At 32.6% G+C, this 21251-nt stretch overlaps 2 long non-coding RNA genes and 1 pseudogene across 2 annotated transcripts; 1 reads left to right on the forward strand and 2 right to left on the reverse strand.

The window, feature by feature from the left end:
* Positions 1–8462: 8462 nt before the first annotated feature.
* LOC141703332 (putative membrane protein At3g27390) lies at positions 8463–13824 on the forward strand (annotated as a pseudogene).
* A 2-nt stretch (positions 13825–13826) lies between these two features.
* LOC141703333 (uncharacterized) lies at positions 13827–14770 on the reverse strand. The gene is made up of 3 exons (XR_012567504.1): positions 14307–14770; positions 14061–14222; positions 13827–13931 (listed from the first exon to the last, which is right to left on the reverse strand). It is a non-coding gene; the product is annotated as an uncharacterized LOC141703333 (long non-coding RNA).
* Positions 14771–17566: 2796 nt separating this feature from the next.
* On the reverse strand, positions 17567–20585 carry LOC141703331 (uncharacterized). The gene is made up of 5 exons (XR_012567503.1): positions 20469–20585; positions 19294–19352; positions 18993–19051; positions 18370–18571; positions 17567–17765 (listed from the first exon to the last, which is right to left on the reverse strand). It is a non-coding gene; the product is annotated as an uncharacterized LOC141703331 (long non-coding RNA).
* Positions 20586–21251: the final 666 nt, after the last annotated feature.

Here is a 21251-nt window from a genome sequence, read left to right on the forward strand (position 1 = left end):
AACGAATGGTAGCGGCTGCGAGTTAGCTGCGATAAAAAAAATCTAACAATAAAAAAAATGGACAAATGTCATTTTATAAAAAAAATGAGATTTTTTTGAATATGTAATATAGCTATAATAAATTGATTATTGTGCCATAAACGAGATATACTACTCATCTATAAATGTGAACATCACAAATTAAAAGAGTGACATTTGATATATTTTCTAGATTTATTTCGGTAATAATTGATTATCCTGTGATGTGCTGCTCCTCATCTATATGTTGAATACCATAAATAAAAATAATTTGCCCCATCTCATTTATACTAGTGCAAAATTTACTAAATTTAACCTCAACTCTTTGACTTATTTAAAATTTCACTTATTTAATATTTGATTTGTATTAATAAAGAAATGTGATCAATTTTTGGACATATACAAAAGAAGTTGTGCCCAATATAAATGGGATGGAGGAGGGATGGAGTATATATTTAAAACCAGTTTTTTGAATTTATTTCAGGTAGCATTGCTTTTATTATTATATAGAGTACTGAATGATCCAAATATTCTAAATAATTCTATCACTATAGTTATATATATATATATGGGTGCCCTTCCACAGTTCCAGGTGATTCTAGCCAATGTTCTAAAAATCGGTCTAGGCGGCCGCCTAGGCGCTAGGCGGTGGTAAAATGCCCCGGCTCGGACCTAGGCGGTGATTTTGGCGTTTTTTTCAAAATATCGTGTCGAAATTAGGATTAGGCGGGCTAGGCGGTCAAAAATCGGTCCTAGACGATCTAGGCGGAAAATAATTAATTTTTTTTTTACATTTTTTATAAATTTAATTCATTAATTTTATAATTTCACTCAATATCATGTCAATTTTTAATATAAAGTATTGGTAAGAACTAACAAGTAATCTAATAATTTATTTTTTAACTTAAAATATAAAAATAATATATTATAATTAATTTAAAAGTGTAAATTAAAATATAGTTAATATTGTAAACTCAGTAATTAGTATATAACGCAGATCAAATGTGTAGATATTGTTTTATACCATTCGAATTTCTTTTTCCAAACATATATAACATATTGATCATTATATAATTATAAAATTAAAAATATATTTATATTCTTCCGATTAATGTTCCGATTAATCAGTCCGATTAATCTCCGACTTGCCGATTAATCCCTCAAAGGTACCCTCGCCGCCTTGGCACGCCTATCGATTTCTGGGACACTGGTTCTAGCAACCACCCGCCGCATTGAGGCATTGCGGCAATCCCCGCAATGTTTCATTGCAGTAGCCGCAATGTGTCAATGCGGCAACTCCAGGATTAATATATTTTTCAAAGTTAAATATAGTTTTATTTTGAAATAATTGTAAAATATTAGATAAAAAAAGATGTAAATAATTTTAATTCTTGTTTAAATTTATTATTTATTTATTTATTGGTTATTATGTTTTTATTTTGTATTTTTACTATTTATTTAATAAAAATTTTATCTTAACAAATAAAATTACAAACTGCTGAACACATCTGCGGCAATGTTTTATTGTTGCAGTGACCCATTAAAGATGGAGCCATTAAGGAAGAGTCATTGCGGGAGGACGTTGTTTGAAATGTAACGGTTCTTGTCCGCTTTAATTTTTCTAATTTATTTTTTTTGTTAAAAATAAATTTTAAATTTTTTTTCAAACTTATATTTTGATATTTTTGAATTATTATTTTAAATTTAAATATTTAAATTAAATATTAAATTTAAAATTTTTGAGTGAATAAGTATTTTTTAATTATTTGTTCGAAATAGTATTTTCAAATTTTTATTATAACGGAATATTGTGAGTTTTACTTTTTTTAATATTAAAAATATGAAAAACTAAAAAAAAATGAAATTTTATCGATTTTTCTTTACCTATAAAAAAAATAAAACAACACCCCCGGAATGTTAAATATTTTTGGTAACAAATAAAAAAAAATATACCATCTGCCATCTACTACAATGTTTCATTGCAAAACATTGTTGTAGGTGGCTCTTTAACCACCCCCACAATATTTTATATGTTGGGGCTGGTCGAACACCTCCCGCAATGACGCATTACGGGAGCGATTTTTATTATTATTGTCCTCATTTGTTTTTTTAAAATTAAAAATTGTTTATAAAAAATATTTAATTCATCATAACTTCATTAAGCAGTACAAATGTGTTATTATACATAATTTTGACAAATTTAAAATTTAAATTAAAATAGTTTGATTAGAATTTACTCAAAAAAGTTTTAGACAAGACGACACTTTTTGATCAATAAACAATCATACTTGCAATACTCCATTCATACATTTCACTTACTATCTTCGGTTTTTTTATTTGTTTTCATTAAAACTAATATTTTAATTATTTTTTCGATTATATATCTAATTTATTTTTAAATTTTTAACTCATTATACAATTGATAATAAATGGGAAGTAGTAATAAAATTAGAAAATATAGAACAAATGATTATTAAAATTAATTATATATTTTCTAACTCTGTTATTATGGGGGAAAAAATTAATTCATTAAAATATATTTTTTATTATTTTAGAAATTAAATAAAAACAGACCTCATCCCGCATTGTTTCATTGCGGAAAGTTTGTTGCAATGAAATAATGCGGGGCACCCGGTGGTTACTACAACCACCTGGGTTGGACCAAAACATATATATTAAAGTTACCACATATATGTTATAGATTTTAGTACAATTTCTTCAGGTACCTAATATTTTTTTACAAAATGTAAAATTAAAGTTATATTTTTAAGTTACGGAAATTGCAAATAGTATTTTTAAAAGTTTCCTTATAGTTAAAGGCTTACAATTTTTTTTAAACCCAAATACAATATTGTATAAGCAATATTTTATTGGAATTAACAAATCTTCTTTTCTTGATATCATTTTATCAAAAATTGTCGATAAATTACTCAAAAATTGGTCAAAATATTTGTCATATTTAATTGATTCTTGACAAATATTTAATCGATTCTTGATAAATTACTAATAAATTATTCAATTTTCTAAAAATCACTTCATAAAATTTAAATTAATATCTTAACCAAATAATTTTAATTTTTCAAAATGTGCACGAAGAAAAAGAGGCATCAAGCATCATATATATATATATAGGGTAGCACTCTATGGAGTACCTTTTTATACAGAGAATCGTGGAGAAATATTATTTAAAAATATAATATATATAATTTATTTTATTTTTCATCATATATAGTTATAAATTTTAATTATCAAGTTAAAAAACGAAGTTACATAATTTTTATTTAAAAAATCATTGTAATTATTAAAAAAGTTTAAATTAATTCTATAGCAGAATCATATTAAAATCACACTTATTAAAAATTATTCCACTTTAGAATCAAATTTAAAATCAAGTAATTTTATCAATTTTTATTGTTACATTTTTATTATATTTATTATTCTAGATTAGCATCAAATTTTATACTTTTTAAAATAAAATTTTACAATTTGTGATGAGATTCTATAATAAAAATAATAGTTTTCCACATATCTCCATATAAAATGTGGTTCTACCCGGAATAAAGACACATATAATATAATAGATATATATACACGTTACAGGCACCCGCACCAGTGCCACTCATTTATTTTGTGACTACACCTTCTTCACCCACGTCTATGTAGTGTTTACAGATATTTGTGATCAACAATATCCTAAAAGTATTTTCAATCAATTTGAAAATTACAATCACAGTTCCTTCACCCACATGTTTATTTCATTTTAGATATTCCTGACCTGGTACTTTATGTATACCTTTACAAAATTTTCCACACTAGTCCATTAAGGTAAAACGGGTTAAATATTAAGTAGGTCATTTACTGCGTCTAAATGTATCAAGTGAGTCACAGATTACAAAACTGATTCAAATTAATCACTCATTTAAAAATTTGTATAAAAAATATCACCTTTATCGTTAGTCGAAATTTTTAAAAGTATTATATATTGAGTTTCACACATTTTTTAGGAAAGATATTACATCCAAAACGAAGGATTCCGAGTTCTACTATTTTAGATAATATTGTTAGATTTTTAAAATTTTATCAACTATTTATTTTAATTTTATGATTTTATGATTTGATTTAAATAAAATAAATAGTAGATAAATTTTTAAAAATTTAAAAATATCATCTAAAATACTAGAACTCAGAATCTTCCATTTGGATGTAATATCATTTATAAAAAATGTGCAAGCCTTAATATATAATACTTTTATGAATTTCGACTAATAAAGTGATATTTTTGATACAAATTTTCAAATTAGTGACTCATTTGAGTCAGTCATGTAATCAGTAACTCACTTGATATATTTAGATGCAGGAAGTGGCCTACTTGATATTTAACCCGACATAAAACTATTACTAACTTTATTTTGTAATATATGATTTTAATTTTTTTTCACAAATTTCAAAATTTAAAATATTTTAATTGAGTAGTTAAAAAGATAAAATATATATTAAACCAAATATATTAACTAAACTTCCCTTGATGTAGGGTCTCACCAAAAAAAAATGTCTACACCCTTATCCTCGTCACCAAAAAAAATATATGATTTTAATCAAATATAACATATGTACAATATGTGTACAATGCATAATAAGTTCGCAAGGGTAAAACGTGCGTGTTTGGCAAATCTGATAAGTTAGCTTAACAATTTATAAGCCCTTAATAACTTATCAACGAGTGTTTGTCGACTCAACTTATAAGTTGAATTTATAATTTATAAGTTGAATGTTAGTAACGACATATTTTTTCTCAACTTATTTTTTTATTTTTCATTTTTTTTTAATTTTAGTTTAGAAAAATATATTTTAAATGTTAATCTAACTTAAAATATAAGAATTAACATAATTATATCTAAAAATTATTTATTTTAGTCCATTTAAGTAAAAAGAATTCTGAATTATAAATAAAATTATTTAAACACTTATATAATTTATAAGCATTTTTCAACTTATCACTAATAAGTCAATTGTTCAGTTTAAGTTATAAGTTAATTATTTTAAAATTTCACAAACGAGCACCAAATACTAATTGATAAGAACAAAATATTTATATACAAAAATTTGAAAGTGACGGAGATAGTAACTTAGTCGATTATCGTATTCACATGATAGTTACCTTGATTTGATTGCGCTCCATTGATTATTCAAACACATAGTTAAATAATAACTTTTTTATTTTTTGAATAAAAATATAACTTATACATATAATTATTTTAATTATATGGTCAAATCAGTTTAAATATAGTATAAAAGCCACATGAAAAATATTAAAAAAAACTGACGATGTATTATCTTTGTTTTCAAATAATTGCCTACCGACTTTCTGGCATATACTTTTAGAAGCTTTTACCGCGCAGTTTATTCCGACGTGAATAATATCATGGGCTCGACGCTTTTCAATTTAAGTGATCAGTTTTTTGTCTGTTTAAAGTTGATATTAAATCTTGCGTATATATGTTAAATTGTTATTTTCACTTATTACGTTTTTTGACACGCGCCGGGGTCTTTCGGGAAACAGCCTCCTCATTTTTTGAAATGAGGGGAAGGCTGCGTACATCTTATTCTTCCCAGACCCTGCGTTAAGCGAGATATACTCGGTACGTTTGGTTTGGTTTAGTTTGGTTTGATTTATTCTTTTAACTGAATAACAATATTCATTCAAATCTAAACATTTGTGTCAGAAAATCAAGCGATAATTATTTAAAAGTGCAAGAAGGGCAAAAGAAGTAATTATATCCTCTTGATCAAAGAAAGAAGAAACTCATATCCTCCCCATATCCTGTGTTACGCGGAATATACTGGATATGTTTAGTTTATCAATATTCATTCAAATCTAAACATTTGTGTCAGAAAATCAAGCGATAATTATTTAAAAGTGCAAGAAGGGCAAAAGAAGTAATTACATCCTCTTGATCAAAGGAAAAAGAAACTCACATCCTCCATTAATCAACTTATACGAACATGCATGGTTTGACAAAAAGTCCGATGTTCCCAAACTTTAAGTAACCTGTAAGTCTGTAATAATAAACGTATAGTACTAGATAATAGATCTTAATAATGTGATAAAGTAAGAAGGAAGAAAAGTTAAGAAGGAATAGTGGACAATTTGCCACTAGTTTCTAGGTCGGCACAAGAGCGATTAAAACAAAGTTCACGTACTTTGAATGATCGGCATTTGAGATTAATTGACCACTTTGTACATGTTTGTGATTTTTAATCTGAGTTTATACGCGTTCGATTCGAAAGAATGGAAATTATTGATTCGTATTCAACTCGTTTTAAATCATTTTGAATTAGGACCGGAACAATATGTAACTTAGATAAGGAGAAACATGTTCGATATATTTGTTATAGCCGTTGCGGACAGCAAAGCAACAGTTACTTTTCAAAATTGTTTGATAAATTTCAAAAATTGCTTATTTTAAAAAGTGCTTTTGATTGAAAATCTGCTATAAAAGAAATTAGGTACATCCATACTTAAAAAAAAACTTTTTTGAGCTTTTTCTGAAAACAATTGCTGATTTCACTATCAAAACTCATCAAAAATATTTTTTTAATCTTTTACATTAAAACAAGTATATATTAAAAATCAAATCATCTAATTTTTTCATGAGACATTTTTTCTAACAACAAAACAATTTTTAACAGGATTCTCGAACAGAGTCCTGACTCACATTTCTAATCTTATCTTTAATTGACATAATAAATTACTATATATATAAATTTAAAATAGTTTTATTGTTCATTTTTAGTTTTTGAATAATTTGACTCTATGCCTTTTTGATGAGTATTTTGTTCTGATAATAAAATTTGGGATGAGCGAGAATCTGACCGAGAATCAGGAATGAAAATAGATAAACTCGTATCAATTGAAGTATCTTGTTGTCCTTTTTTTTGATAAATGACTTATAATCTTACAAATGAGTATATATTCTCGTAAATTTTGAGGTTAAGCGAGTATCGAGTAACTTTGTTGTCCAATTTTTAAGTTACTTTGAAGAATGCAAATCATCAAACATCCACAAATAAACTATACAAAGAATACACGAAACAATAACTTGTTTCTAGAATTAAGGAACTCCAAAAACCAAACAAATTGTTGCAGCATGCATTGGTTAATGGTTAATGGTTATTTTAGCAGTCCAATTTTAGAAGGGCTTATAATTAATATCCAATTCTAAAATATTTCCCAAACAAATTGGGCCCAAGCCCAAACCTTTTTGCTTTTACTCTCGGGCCTTAAGTAGCGAATTTTAGTAAAACCTAACAGATCCGGTCCAACACAATTCACCGTAGCACCACCACGTGTCCACATTGATGAGTAAGAAAAAAAATATAATTATAAAATTAAAATCGAGAAACAGAAATAACGTGAGTATGAGTGACACTTTATGCGGGAATATCACATTAAATTTAAGCAATAGTGCACCAACCTTCTAACACGTGTCACGCGGCTCTATACCTTTTCGCCACGTTACTCCCAGCTAACATGTTTCTTTTTTCCTTGTAACATACTTTCGACCCGGTTGAGCTCGGGGTGTAGCCGAGCCGAATACTGTTAGACTCGGTTCAAACTCGATTAAAATAATTTGGACTCAAGCTCGAGCTCGATCGAGTCTTTAATTTCAAGTTCGAAACTCGGCTCGTAAAAGGATCAGTAGGCTCGAGTAGCTCATGAACAGTTTGACTCGTTTACACCTCTAGAGGTTGAGCTCTTGTTCTTTTTGCGAAAAGATAAATATTAGATTTTTGGTTTCTTGTGATTTTACTTGGCAAAAATTTTAAAAATTATTTTAAGTTGTATGAGATACATGTATTTTTTAATATAAAATATTATGATACTTTTATAAATAAATATTTTTTTTGTAATTATAATTAATAACCTCGTATTTTTTTATGATTTTTTCACTACAAAAAATTTAGATAATGTAAACTCACAAATATTGTTTATATTTTATTATATATTAAAATACTAATATGAAATAAGGCACCTTGAGTTTTAAAATTAAGTGATGACTTAATATGGTATCAACTTTGTTCTAAAAAACTCCGATTTTATCGATTAATCACCCGATTAAAATTTCAATATAAACCGCCGATTTGATTTTATAATCCGAATAATCACTGCATCATTTTCTTAAATTAATATATTTAACTTAATAAAATTTTAGTAAATAAGGTTCCAATTAATTAATCTGATTAACTACCGACTATCCGATTAATTATCAAAAAATTATTCTACTAAATAATACCGATTTCCAATTTTCATAACAATGGGTATCGGTAATCAAATTCGAATTTCTGCCTACTCGATATTCTAGTATATTTATCGTGGACACGAAAGATAGCTTGTATTTACCGCCTAGCTATAATTTTCCTGTAACATAAACCAGGAATGACAGTGAAAAATTAGCATGTGTTTTATTCTCTCTCTGTCTTGTTCATTTATAACCTAGTAAAAACACAACAGATTTTCTAGTTAGCTAGTTAATAAGCTTGGGAACTAGCAATGGATGTTCCTGCTGGATTTTTCAATACCTTGTGGAGCTTTATCACCTTTCTTCCCTTCTTCTTCCTTCTCTTCCTCCTTGGTCTTCTTAAAGGTATTCTCTTACATTTACATGCATATCATAATACATAGATATGTCTGAGGACGGAACCAGGGGCTAACCTAGACTGAAATCTCGACTTAGTCCAAATTAGCGATAATTCATTTTGCATTTCGGAATCTTGGTTCTGCCAATAGTTTATATGCATATGTGAGCAGGGGCAGATCTAGAAAGGGGCACCGAGGACACGTGTTTCCTCTAAAATCAAATTTTATGTTTTTTCATTATTAAATTTTTTGAAAATATATGAAAATGCCCTCGTAAAATTCAAAATCATAGGAGTGTTTTTTTAAAATTTGCTCGGTGTCCCCTAAAAATATATTTCTGGATCCGCCCCTGCATATGTGTACTTGGATTTAATTGATATTTAGCCCCTACCAAGTTAGTTATGTATGTAACTTTTGGTTTATTCCTACTCTGATCTGTATGGTAGAATAATTGAAATGAAGAATTATGAAAAAATCAGGAATGAGAATTAATTTTCAGATTACAGTAATTAAATTTTAGTTTGTATGTGTATTCATCACAAGATGGCACAATTCATCCCCAAGCACTTAAATTCGATCATTCGAGGAAAACGTTGAAATAATGTGTATTCATCACAAGATGGCACAATTCATCCGCAGGCACTTAAATTCGATCATTCGAGGAAAACAATGAAATAATGTGCATTCATCACAAGATGGCACTATTCATCCCCAAGCACCTAAATTCGTTCATTCGAGGAAAACATTGAAATGGTAGTATAAACCTTTACTATATATAGGAGACTAGGACTATAGAATGGTGATTATGGAACAACTTAAGGAATAAAACTTCAATATGTTTGTAATTGTACTACTTTGTCTCATTTGGTGAAAATTTGCATTATGCTATTGTAATTGTACAGCTTGTTAGTTTTTGCTCTTTAGTTTTACATCTACTAACCCTTACGAGTTTTGTGCATGGTACGGCGTCTGTAAACAAAGTGATGTGCAAAAGCAATCTGAATTCAAATTTTTTTTTGTGTTTTGAAAAGGGGCAATTATATGCCCGATTGCAGCAGGAATCATTACTATTGGAGATTCAGCTGTGGTGATTGGTCTTTGGCCTGCACATTGCATATGGACTTACTACTGTGTTATAAAGTAGGACTCTCTTCCAATGCTATGTTCAAGTTTATTGCATACACTCCGAATTTATGAAACATGAATAATAGGTGCCTGTAAGTACTTGTTCATGTACGTATTTAGCTCTTACATTTTCTCTAAATTCAGAACGAAGAGGCTTGGATGGGTTCTTAAGATTCTCTTAGTGCTTTGTCTACCGCTGCCTTTAGTCCTATGGCCGACTATTGTGATTGTAGCAAGCATCCTCGGAGGAATTGCTTATGGGTTCTTTGCACCCTTAATTGCAACTTTTGAGTTCATAGGACGTAACACTACAGAGAAAACGCTACATTGTTTTATTGTGAGTCTTTACTTTCACTACATTTATGTACACGTTCTCAAATTGTTAGCATATATACCTTGTAATTTCCTGGAAATGTGAAGTAAACTGGTTGAACTCCGGTAATTTGCGGTCAAACTTATGCGTTCAGCTAAAATTCAAATACCACAGTTTGCACCAATATTGTACAATGTTTGGACTGATTATTATCTCAAAGATCTTGCACTCTCATTTAACGCTATATATCTATGGCAAGCCGCGAGGTCTCCATTAGGGTTATTGGAAGATCTCCCGTCTTAATCAAATATCTAGTCTTCATCATGATCAATAAGAGTTGGTTTATAAACTAGTTTCTGAATCCAATACATTATTTAATAAATATTTCTCGGCTCTGAATAATGTAGTAGTATCTTGTTAAATGTCTTGTGCTAATTCCTTTAGCTAATGCTTATTGTCAGGATGGTGTCATTCCCACAATTGGGGGAAGCTGCACTGTCGTACGAGATCTCACAGATTTTTGCTTTCACTCCTACTTTTCTTTTATGGATGAACTGATCGAGGAAATACCTGCCGATGAGAATCCCGTTGACGTAAAGTAAGTGATATCTGCATCAATTAACTTTAGTCTTGTATTTCAATCTACTTTACTGAATTGTAGATCAAACAAAGCATTCACACTCATTCCATAAAAACACTGGTTAATTTTTTAAATAGGTTGATGAGAGTAGATTAGAGTTGAACAGCATAAAATTTGACTGTTTTGCTTTCCTTTAATGCCAACTGTATTTAATATGTCTGATGTGGAATATACTCGGAACAAGAAGTTATAAAAATGCGTAGTTGACACATTCTGCGGATACAGGTTGTTGAAGCTCCCACAGTGCTTGCTTGTTATGGTTCTGGCAGTGCCGGTGGATGTGCCCTTAATTACAGCTATTGCTCTTTGGAAATCCCCATATATGTTGTACAGAGGATGGAAAAGACTATTTGAAGACCTAGTTGGAAGAGAAGGGCCATTTTTAGAGACAGTATGTGTTCCATTTGCAGCGCTTGCAATCATCCTATGGCCTTTAGCTGTAGTGGGAGCGTTAATTGGTGCTTTTTTCTCCAGCTTCTTCCTGGGGCTCTATAGTGGGGTTATTGTTCAGCAGGTCTATTGGATTTAAATTGCAGACCTAGTAGTTTATGATCTTCTACTATAAGATTGTACTTGTGTTTATCATTATTGTGTGAAGATTTAGCTTACACGAGGTTCATGTATTCTCAGGAAGACTCCTTTCAGATGGGGCTGGCATTTCTAATAGCTGTGATTTCATTGTTTTGAATATACAAATGACATGCTTTATCTCAGGGAAGGATCCTGTTTTCCGAGGTAGCGTACATAATTTTTTTTTCCTGCACAATGACTTTATTTTCTCCACCCTCTCTTCTCAGTAGGATTAGGGATATCTTATATAAAGTTTCCCATTAACAATGAAAACGATTACTTATTAGACAAAAGATAGTTATAGAAATGTTGTTGATTATATAATTTGATTCTATAAGTCTTATGGCAGCTAGGCCAAAATATCGTAGAAACATGGACCCTCCTAATAGCATTGAAAGAATGAAGTCCATTGAAAACGAAAGTGTTAAGACAAAAGAGAGGGAATGTTTACAAGGTACAAAACTGGCTTCTCAGAGATCAAAAACACTGAAGTGGGCTATTCAACAGTACACAGTTGTGCAGGTTAGTGAAATCCTGTAAATTTAATGTCAAAATCTGTAAAGTAAATTCACAGTAGAATATAACAGGTATGGGATTGGTTGTTCAAGTCCTGTGAAGTGAATGGTAGGATACTACTACGTGATGGTTTGCTAGATGTCAAAGATATTGCGGAGTGCATACTGAAGGGAAATTGTAAAAAATTAGAGATCAAATTACCTGCCTGGACCATTTTGCAGTGTTTGCTTGCGTCTGCAAAGTCAGAGTCGCCTGGTTTGTTGATTTGTATGTCTTCCTAAACTCTTTATCTTTGATATCTCTGTTACGTAATCTTTAGATGTAGTTATACTTGTATTAATTTTCAGCTGATGACATTCAGCTGACAGCGACTAATTGGCCTAGGGATAAGATGTTTGAGTGGTTTGTCGGGCCTTTATTGATCATGAAGGAGCAGATCAAGGGAATGAAGTTAGAAGAAAATGAAGAAATCTGCCTTAAAAAGCTTGTCATGGGGTACAAAAATGAGAACACTGAAGACTGGGATGACTCCGACTTTCCATCATCTGATACTGTAAGAAGAGCGCAACTGCAAGCAATAATTAGGAGGTAAAATTTTGTACAAAATTATGTTTCATTATGCCATATATGTTATCCTCCTTATTTCTTTTTGAACAAACCAAACAAATTGAAAGTTACTAATTACGACATCCGACGCTCTTGTAATAGTCAGTGTGGTTGCAGATTATCAGGTCTATTCTTGTGTTTTGTTCTGTTATTTTTAAGATACAAGTAAACATAAAAATTGAAAATACCGTTTTGGGATTTTCTAAACCAATGAAAGATGTTGCAGAACACTAATAGACACATTTCGGACAAAATAAAACATATACCTCTCCAAAGTTATACATTTTAGGGTTACTAGTTCTAAGGTTAACTAATTTAAATTTACTAATTGTTTAAATTATGTGTGCTATCTTGAAAAATTCATTAGACTATATATATTTAATATGTTGCAAGTGGTTATAGTTAGTTCTTTAGTGTTAATAACATGTCGAGCGGATCCTAAAGATTTATGAATCATGATCGTTTTGTGACAGACTGCAGGGTATTATTGGTTTTATGTCAAGAATGCCAACATTTAGGCGTCGTTTTAGGAATCTAGTGAAGGTGCTGTATTTGGATGTAATTGAAACTGGTCAAGAAGCAGATCAAGATGGAACACATGTAAAACCTAAGCGTGGAGGTAGATTTTTCCTTGGACGAGGCCAGAAGAAGGATAAGGGCAACATTGTAGAGACTAGCAGCCGGAACAAGAGCAATCATGCAGACATGGTATAAAATGTGAAGCTACGAAATGCTAGGGGTTACACTTGAGACTTGCACTTGGCCCTTATTAAGTTTACGACAAAAGCATACCATTAGTAAGGTATTTGTACACTGTGATATTCCACTTCTTCATGCATTTGCTGCCTAGCTCGGAGCCACAGTACAGTAATCGACAACTTGTTTCTTCATTGTTGTATACGATTAGGGATAATCAGGTGTGGTAATTAGTAATGATATTACTTTACGGTTTTGTACAAACGACGGTGAGATTCAGTAGAATTAAGTTTCTGTTTAATCTTGTTTTAGCCGAGTTCAGTACAGACTCGAGCTGGACTCGTACAACTACGAGAACCATAATTTTGTTGGAACTAGACTCGTATGCTAGATCGAGTCGAGTCACAGCAAACGAGTATACAAGTACTTGGTTTCTGAAAATTGATTCAAGGCCAATCCAAGGCTGAAGTATCTTCTATTGGCTAAGTCTCTGCAGCTTATTAGATTACAGGTGAAGGTCTATTAGTTAACCAGAATACTCAGATAGCTTGAGGGCCAAGTCCAGTTAAAATTTTCTTCAATTTTGTTTTTGTCTCCTCCAAGATACTCCCTCCGTCCCAATTTATTTGTCTCTTTTGTACGTAATTTAAGGTGCATTGACCTCATAGATTTGAATTTCTATTCACAAAGCTTTAATAAAAGGAGCTCACATTTTGGAGTTGGTTTAGAGTTACATGCTCACAATCTGGTGATTCCAAATATTGTCCAGCTGTTAACTCTGCGTTTCTCCCACAGTTCATGTCACAACCCTGCATTACAAGAGTGTAACATATACATTGCATCATGAGTTGAAATCAAGAACAAATTATCAGTTGGTGCCTCATCTAAGTTTCAGCAATATTTTAACAATTAATACACAATTTAGTACTAGCACTCACCACTTTTATCCCAAGTCATTCCAACATGGGCGTACTTCTGAGCAAGCACAGAGCATTTGAAATCACATACACGTCATTAAATGCAACACTACATAATTTCAGTGTCTTCAAGTTCTCCATTGAGGTTAGATAATTGTGAAAAGTTAAACCTGGATCCAAAAACTATGTATGTACATTATTAAATTGAAACACGAGACATATTTTAATTTAAGAAAAGGAAAGAAATCTAATTTGTTAAACTTTTACCCAGAGGCTGATGATATTGCCCTTAAGAGTTTCAATGCTAGGCATATCACCAAGAAGCCTGCGTAGGTTGAAGCTTTTCTTTATATCGGTACAAGGGTTGTAATCCTGAGCATAATGCTTAAACACTGACACCAAGCAATACACCGAAATTATTGCCAAAATAATAGCCCAAGGAACGGTCTGATGCGAGTGATAAATAACAGACAATGAGCCTGAGAGTACGAGTAGAGCAACTACCAAAGAAATCAAGAAAAACAACTCGGGCCCAAAAACAAATTCCAGCAATAACAAAACCCAGCCAAAACCCCAGACAGAAGTCACACCACGAGAAACTTTGCACGAACAACTCCCCTATTCTGCAGACTTCGCTCGAAGTTACAACAGCACCACCACTTGAAACTACAGCATCACGACTTCGAAGTGAAACTCCACACTGAAAACGAGCAAAACCCCTCCAGCATTCGAAAAAACCAGACCCTCTACACGACCTGCAACAGCACTACAGAACCCATCTAAACCTTCAGACCTAAAAACCTGCAAAATAAAACCCCCACTCCAGACAGAATCCACACCTCGGGCACTCCCCATGTCCCAAAACCACCCAAAACTCTGATCTACTACAACCCAGCATCGAAACCCCCAACCACAACACCAAAAACTCACTAGACCTACCCCTCGGACAAAGCTTTTAATTACATGAAAAGAGATGAAAAAAGGGAAAATATAGTATGTAGCCTGTGCTAACATATCAGCAAGCTAGAACACATAAACGGAGAAAACCATCAAATTCAGAATGGATGGCATGACAGATAGGTGCACCTCCACATGATCGAACCACCCCCCAGTATCGAAAATATTCAAAAATCTGCAGCAAATTGAAACCCCAGGATCGAACCACCCCCCAAAAACACAAAGCAACCTGCAGACCCATCTGCATAGCTTCAACAGATACACACACAAAACCAGAGAAACAGACCCTGATTCTGCAGACCCCAAAGCAGCACTAAACAATACCTACGGCTTTCAAATTGCTCAGAAACCTCCGAAAACCGCAACTTAAAACTACAGCAGCTCAGCTCGAAGCGAGAAACCACAAAGAAATCAAGAAAAACAACTCGGGCCCAAAAACAGATTCAAAGAAAATATAGTTACCTGGGAGGCTGCCATATCAGATGCCCAAGATCCTCCTTCATAGATTTCGTTACAGCTGCAGAGCCAAGTCAAGCACACAACCATTGGTCGCTACTTTCATATAAACGCATATACAAAAACCAGAATCCAGAATTACTTTCATCATCATTGTACACAGTACATATACAAAAACCAGAATCCAGAATTACTTTCATTATCATTATGTCATGTAGCAGTCTTCTGGGTCTGGCCCTTTATTTACACATTCTAATTTACATTTAATGTTAATGTACTCTCTCACATGCAGCGAGACCTCGTTTTCCATATCTCCATCCTGATAAAACGGAAATACCATATTTTCTCCAAGTTCAGGGTCTTTTTTCATTCTAACAATCGATCCGTCCTGATCAAATGCAATAAGTCCACAATTTGTCAGAACATCGGGCCAAACACGGTTTATATACTTCCTTGCTTCTGTATTTGACATAGCATCGTGAATTGGCTTGTCCAAAGCTCAGTTTGATTAGTAGTTTTATCATCCAAAAATTTATTACAAAAAGAATATCTGACTGCAGTTTGTGAGAGTTATTAACAATAGAGGTGAAAGACTAGCGAGTGAATGCAAATAGACAGTGCACTTGGGAAATGCTCAATTGCTGAACATACTTCTGACTGATAGTACCTGTTTTAAGAAATAGGTCTCATGTCTCAAAGACCAATTCCTGGTCATGTTATTTATCCTTCAGGAATTAAGTTGCATGAATATTTGTCCTGTCACCTTCACTTTCTATTATCAATTCATAGAATTCATAGAGGCCAGATCAACTCCTCCAAGATACTCCCTCCGTCCCAATTTATTTGTCTCTTTTGTACGTAATTTAAGGTGCATTGACCTCATAGATTTGAATTTCTATTCACAAAGCTTTAATAAAAGGAGCTCGCCCCTCGAAAGGGGCGAACCCAAAATTTTATGTATGCTCACATTTTGGAGTTGGTTTAGAGTTACATGCTCACAATCTGGTGATTCCAAATATTGTCCAGCTGTTAACTCTACGTTTCTCCCACAGTTCATGTCACAACCCTGCATTACAAGAGTGTAACATATACATTGCATCGTGAGTTGAAATCAAGAACAAATTATCAGTTGGTGCCTCATCTAAGTTTCAGCAATATTTTAACAATTAATACACAATTTAGTACTAACTCACCACTTTTATCTCAAGTCATTCCAACATGGGCATACTTCTGAGCAAGCACAGAGCATTTGAAATCACATACACGTCATTAAATGCAACACTACATAATTTCAGTGTCTTCAAGTTCTCCATTGTTGAGGTTAGATAATTGTGAAAAGTTAAACCTGGATCCAAAAACTATGTATGTACATTATTAAATTAAAACACAAGAGACATATTTTAATTTAAGAAAAGGAAAGAAATCTAATTTGTTAAACTTTTCCAGAGGCTGATGATATTGCCCTTAAGAGTTTCAATGCTAGGCATATCACCAAGAAGCCTGCGTAGGTTGAAGCTTTTCTTTATATCGGTACAAGGGTTGTAATCCTGAGCATAATGCTTAAACACTGACACAAGCAATACACCGAAATTATTGCCAAAATAACAGCCCAAGGAACGGCTGATGCGAGTGATAAATACAGACAATGAGCCTGAGAGTACGAGTAGAGCAACTACCAAAGAAATCAAGAAAAACAACTCGGGCCCAAAAACAAATTCCAGCAATAACAAACCCAGCCAAAACCCCAGACAGAAGTCACACCACGAGAAACTTTGCACGAACAACTCCCCTATTCTGCAGACTTCGCTCGAAGTTACAACAGCACCACCACTTGAAACTACAGCATCACGACTTCGAAGCGAAACTCCACACAAATGAAAGCAAAACCTCTCCAGCATTCGAAAAAAACCAGACCCTCTACACGACCTGCAACAGCACACAGAACCCATCTAAACCTTCAGACCTAAAAACCTGCAAAATAAAACCCCCTCCAGACAGAATCCACACCTCGGGCACTCCCCATGTCCCAAAACCACCCAAAACTCTGATCTACTACAACCCAGCATCGAAACCCCCAACCACCACACCAAAAACTCACTAGACCTACCCTCGGACAAAGCTTTTAATTACATGAAAAGAGATGAAAAAAGGGAAAATATAGTATGTAGCCTGTGCTAACATATCAGCAAGCTAGAACACATAAACGGAGAAAACCATCAAATTCAGAATGGATGGCATGACAGATAGGTGCACCTCCACATGATACTCAAAAAGCTACTCACCCGTTAATGGTATGGATCCAGTATTGTAAACCTTATACGACAAATAACATCCAAAATAAGTTTAATAATAATGACACCACTATTGGTGGAATATTACCAAATATTGCACCTAAATTACAACTTAAGCAGTTCAGCAAAGCACATTTAAACCTAAAGAAATAGTATAAAGGGAAAATAAAAAGCAAAAATTGTTTATAATTACGCCTAAAAGAATTTAGATACACAATTGGGCTAAATTTAAGATCTCACGACAGCCTATTATAACTTCCTTTTTTATATGTAGACACATATTGTCAAACGTTTCTCTGTTAAAACAAATATGAAGCCACATGAAAGTACAGAAGTATTTATATCAATTTACAGGAAAAAAACATAGCCACGACCTCTTTTGGGTTGTACTTGTTGACCTATGCACTGCACAGATTCAGAAGGTCACATCCATGTGCAGTAAATTTAAAGGTATTAATATTTTCATGTAAGGGAACTTTGAGCAACCTGAAGTTTTGAATCAAAATTTTTTTTGCCTAAAATCCACACATATTATTTGGAAGAGAGATAATAGAGCTAAATATATGATTTATGCTTTAAACAATCAATTTTAAATCGATCAGAGATTCAAGGAAATATATAGTTACCTGGGAGGCTGCCATATCAGATGCCTAAGATCCTCCTTCATAGATTTCGTTACAGCTGCAGAGCCAAGTCGAGCACACAACCATTGGTCGCTACTTTCATATAAACGCATAGGATATTTCAATTTAGTTCTTTGCTTTTTCCTTTAATTTCGTCTGTTTTTACAATACAACACCACCAAATCTGAGGGATCTGATAGGAAGCCTGGAAAAATGTGAATGAATAAACATTAATGTGGCTGTTGAATTCAATAGCATGCCTTTATGCATACGCATTGTGGTCACAATTAGCGGCCTGAATACTTAACTAAAAAGAGATGTTCATAGGCATCCTACATAAATCAGAAAATATCTAAAACAGAGAAGAACAAAGACGTACAAATTAAAGATAATTAATTATGTCATGCATCTTATAATGAACAAACAAAGCTCGGAAGAAAGTGATTATATATTTAAGGTCCAAAGAGAGTATGAGAGCTCAACATAAACTTCCATAAGATGGATAATCCGCAAAACCCAATTTATATGGAGCTCAATATAAACCTAAACCCCCACAGGATTAATATGTAAACTTAAAGATAAAATAAACACTGAAAGTAAGCATAATGATACCATGGCTATGGTACCTGGCCACTTCCTGAGAATTCCAAGGGCTGCCTGCCCATTTCCTAAGAACTGCAAGGACCTGCATACCCTCAAAATATATGCATAAAAAATTGTACACATACACATACATTAATTCATTGAAAAGAATTTTAAAGTAATTATACATAAAATTTGCACGATAAAATCAATTGTGTTTGAAACGGAGGGCATTTCCATTGTTTTTTTCCTTCAATATAACCTAAACCCCCACAGGATTAATATGTAAACTTAAAGATAAAATAAACACTGAAAGTAAGTATAATGATACCATGGCTATGGTACCTGGCCACTTCCTGGGAATTCCAAGGGCTGCCTGCCCATTTCCTAAGAACTGCAACGGCCTGCATACCCTCAAAACAGATGCATCAAAAACTGTACAGGTATACACATACATTAATTCATTGAAAATAATTTTAAAGTAATTATACATAAAATTTGCACGATAAAATCAATTGTGTTTAAAACGGAGGGCATTTCCATTGTTTTTTTCCTTCGCTCTACAACTTGATTTGAATCTGATCGAGTTTGGGAGAGAGAAAGCAAAGAGTCCGAAACCAACATATATCCTATATGAAAATGGTTTTCATTTTCTTTTAATGCACTATATTGCTTTAAACTTTTCCGGCAGCCAAAAAATTCCTGTGCCAAGATAACTTAATTGTAAGTGGATCATCCAGGAACATGGAGCATCACTGATAGCAGGTTTAGTAAAGCTTTTTTCAATGTCAACTTGCCTCCTACAGAAGGTCTGCAATTATGTTTCATGTTGGTTTGTTCATATTCAATTGCTTATTACCTTGTCATCACGTAATTCAAACTGTGGTCCAAATGACCCTCTTTCTGATTTTGTATACACATGTGGAAATAATGGAACATGAGATTAAAGGAATTTGGAAACTTGCAGCTTGGATCAAGATATTTCATGACACAATCTTTAGTATATTTAATATTTCTTCTTATTTATGCCTAAACTCTTAAAAATCTTTTATTTGTATTATCTCAAAATTTTATAAATTTACATATTTGATTTGCGGCATACATGACTAAGAGGATCCATACTGTAGCTTCTTAATCCTTTAATATTGGATCAAAGATAAATTTTTTCTTTGTTTAATATCAAGTTAACCCTTATTCTATTAGTTCAAGAATGGCTTTGTTTGAGGAGTCTGCGTAGAATGGCGTTGGTCTTATGGCTCGTGACAGCAATAAGAAGTTGCAGATTTTCCGACATCAGAGTATCATTGTCATGCAATCAAAATTTGTATATGAAACGAAATTAAATCCTTCATATGTATTTGCCAAATAATGCTCTTCTTATGTATACAGTGTTTAATAGCAAGGCCAAAGAAAAAAGCTCTAAACAGAAAACTACCAATTTAAGCGCAACTAAGCAAGCATTCCTGATAATTTGTAATGGAAGGAGCAGTAAACACAAAAATTGAGCAGAAGATACAAACCTAGAATTCTGAATCAATTTTTTGTCCTCTTCTTGCTTCTCCAGCCTACAACCCAGAATTTTTTGATGCGAGTGATTAATAACAAATAATGAGCCTGAGAGTACGAGTAGAGCAACTACCATGGCCCCCATACCGAGAAGCATCAGTGGGCGACCGTCCGACTTTTTCTAGCAAAAATGTTGATATCAGAGCAAAAATAGTTTGCAGATTCCAATACCTATGGTGGCGAGTAGCTTGTGGTCATCTCTCTTTATCCCAGCCTTCTCAAAAATTCGAGGACTGTACAAAACAACAGCATCAACACCTATGACCAAGTATTACAGCTAAAACCATTTAGAATCTGTCAAGCTCGAATAAGTGTGTCATATCTTTTGTAACCCCATAACTTGAGTTTGGTCCATAGATCCTTATTTAAATCACTTTGCACTCCCATTTAAAATTATGCATGCCTTCAGGGAAATCCCCCTATCATGACGTCTGAAAATTAAGTAAAAAAAACGAACCCAAGATATGCATGAATATCTTTATATTAGTATAAAATCAAAGTCAAAAAGATCTCAGTTTGTGCTACCCTGTTTTGGTTTTGTAAAGGATTTTTTTTTGGGGTAAATGAGGTCGAGCCTCGTAAAATCTAATAGACTAAAAGAATATACAAGAGTTTGAACTAGCCACAAAGAAGACTTGAAACAAAACTCCAAGGAATTCTAAGAACTAGCTTGAGAAAGAGAAAAAACACTAACTTAAAAAACAAAGCTAGTCTAAGCAAATAGACCAGCAAATTAA

Source organism: Apium graveolens, unplaced genomic scaffold, assembly GCF_009905375.1.
Source record: "Apium graveolens cultivar Ventura unplaced genomic scaffold, ASM990537v1 ctg6512, whole genome shotgun sequence".
NCBI classification, from domain to species: Eukaryota; Viridiplantae; Streptophyta; class Magnoliopsida; order Apiales; family Apiaceae; genus Apium; species Apium graveolens.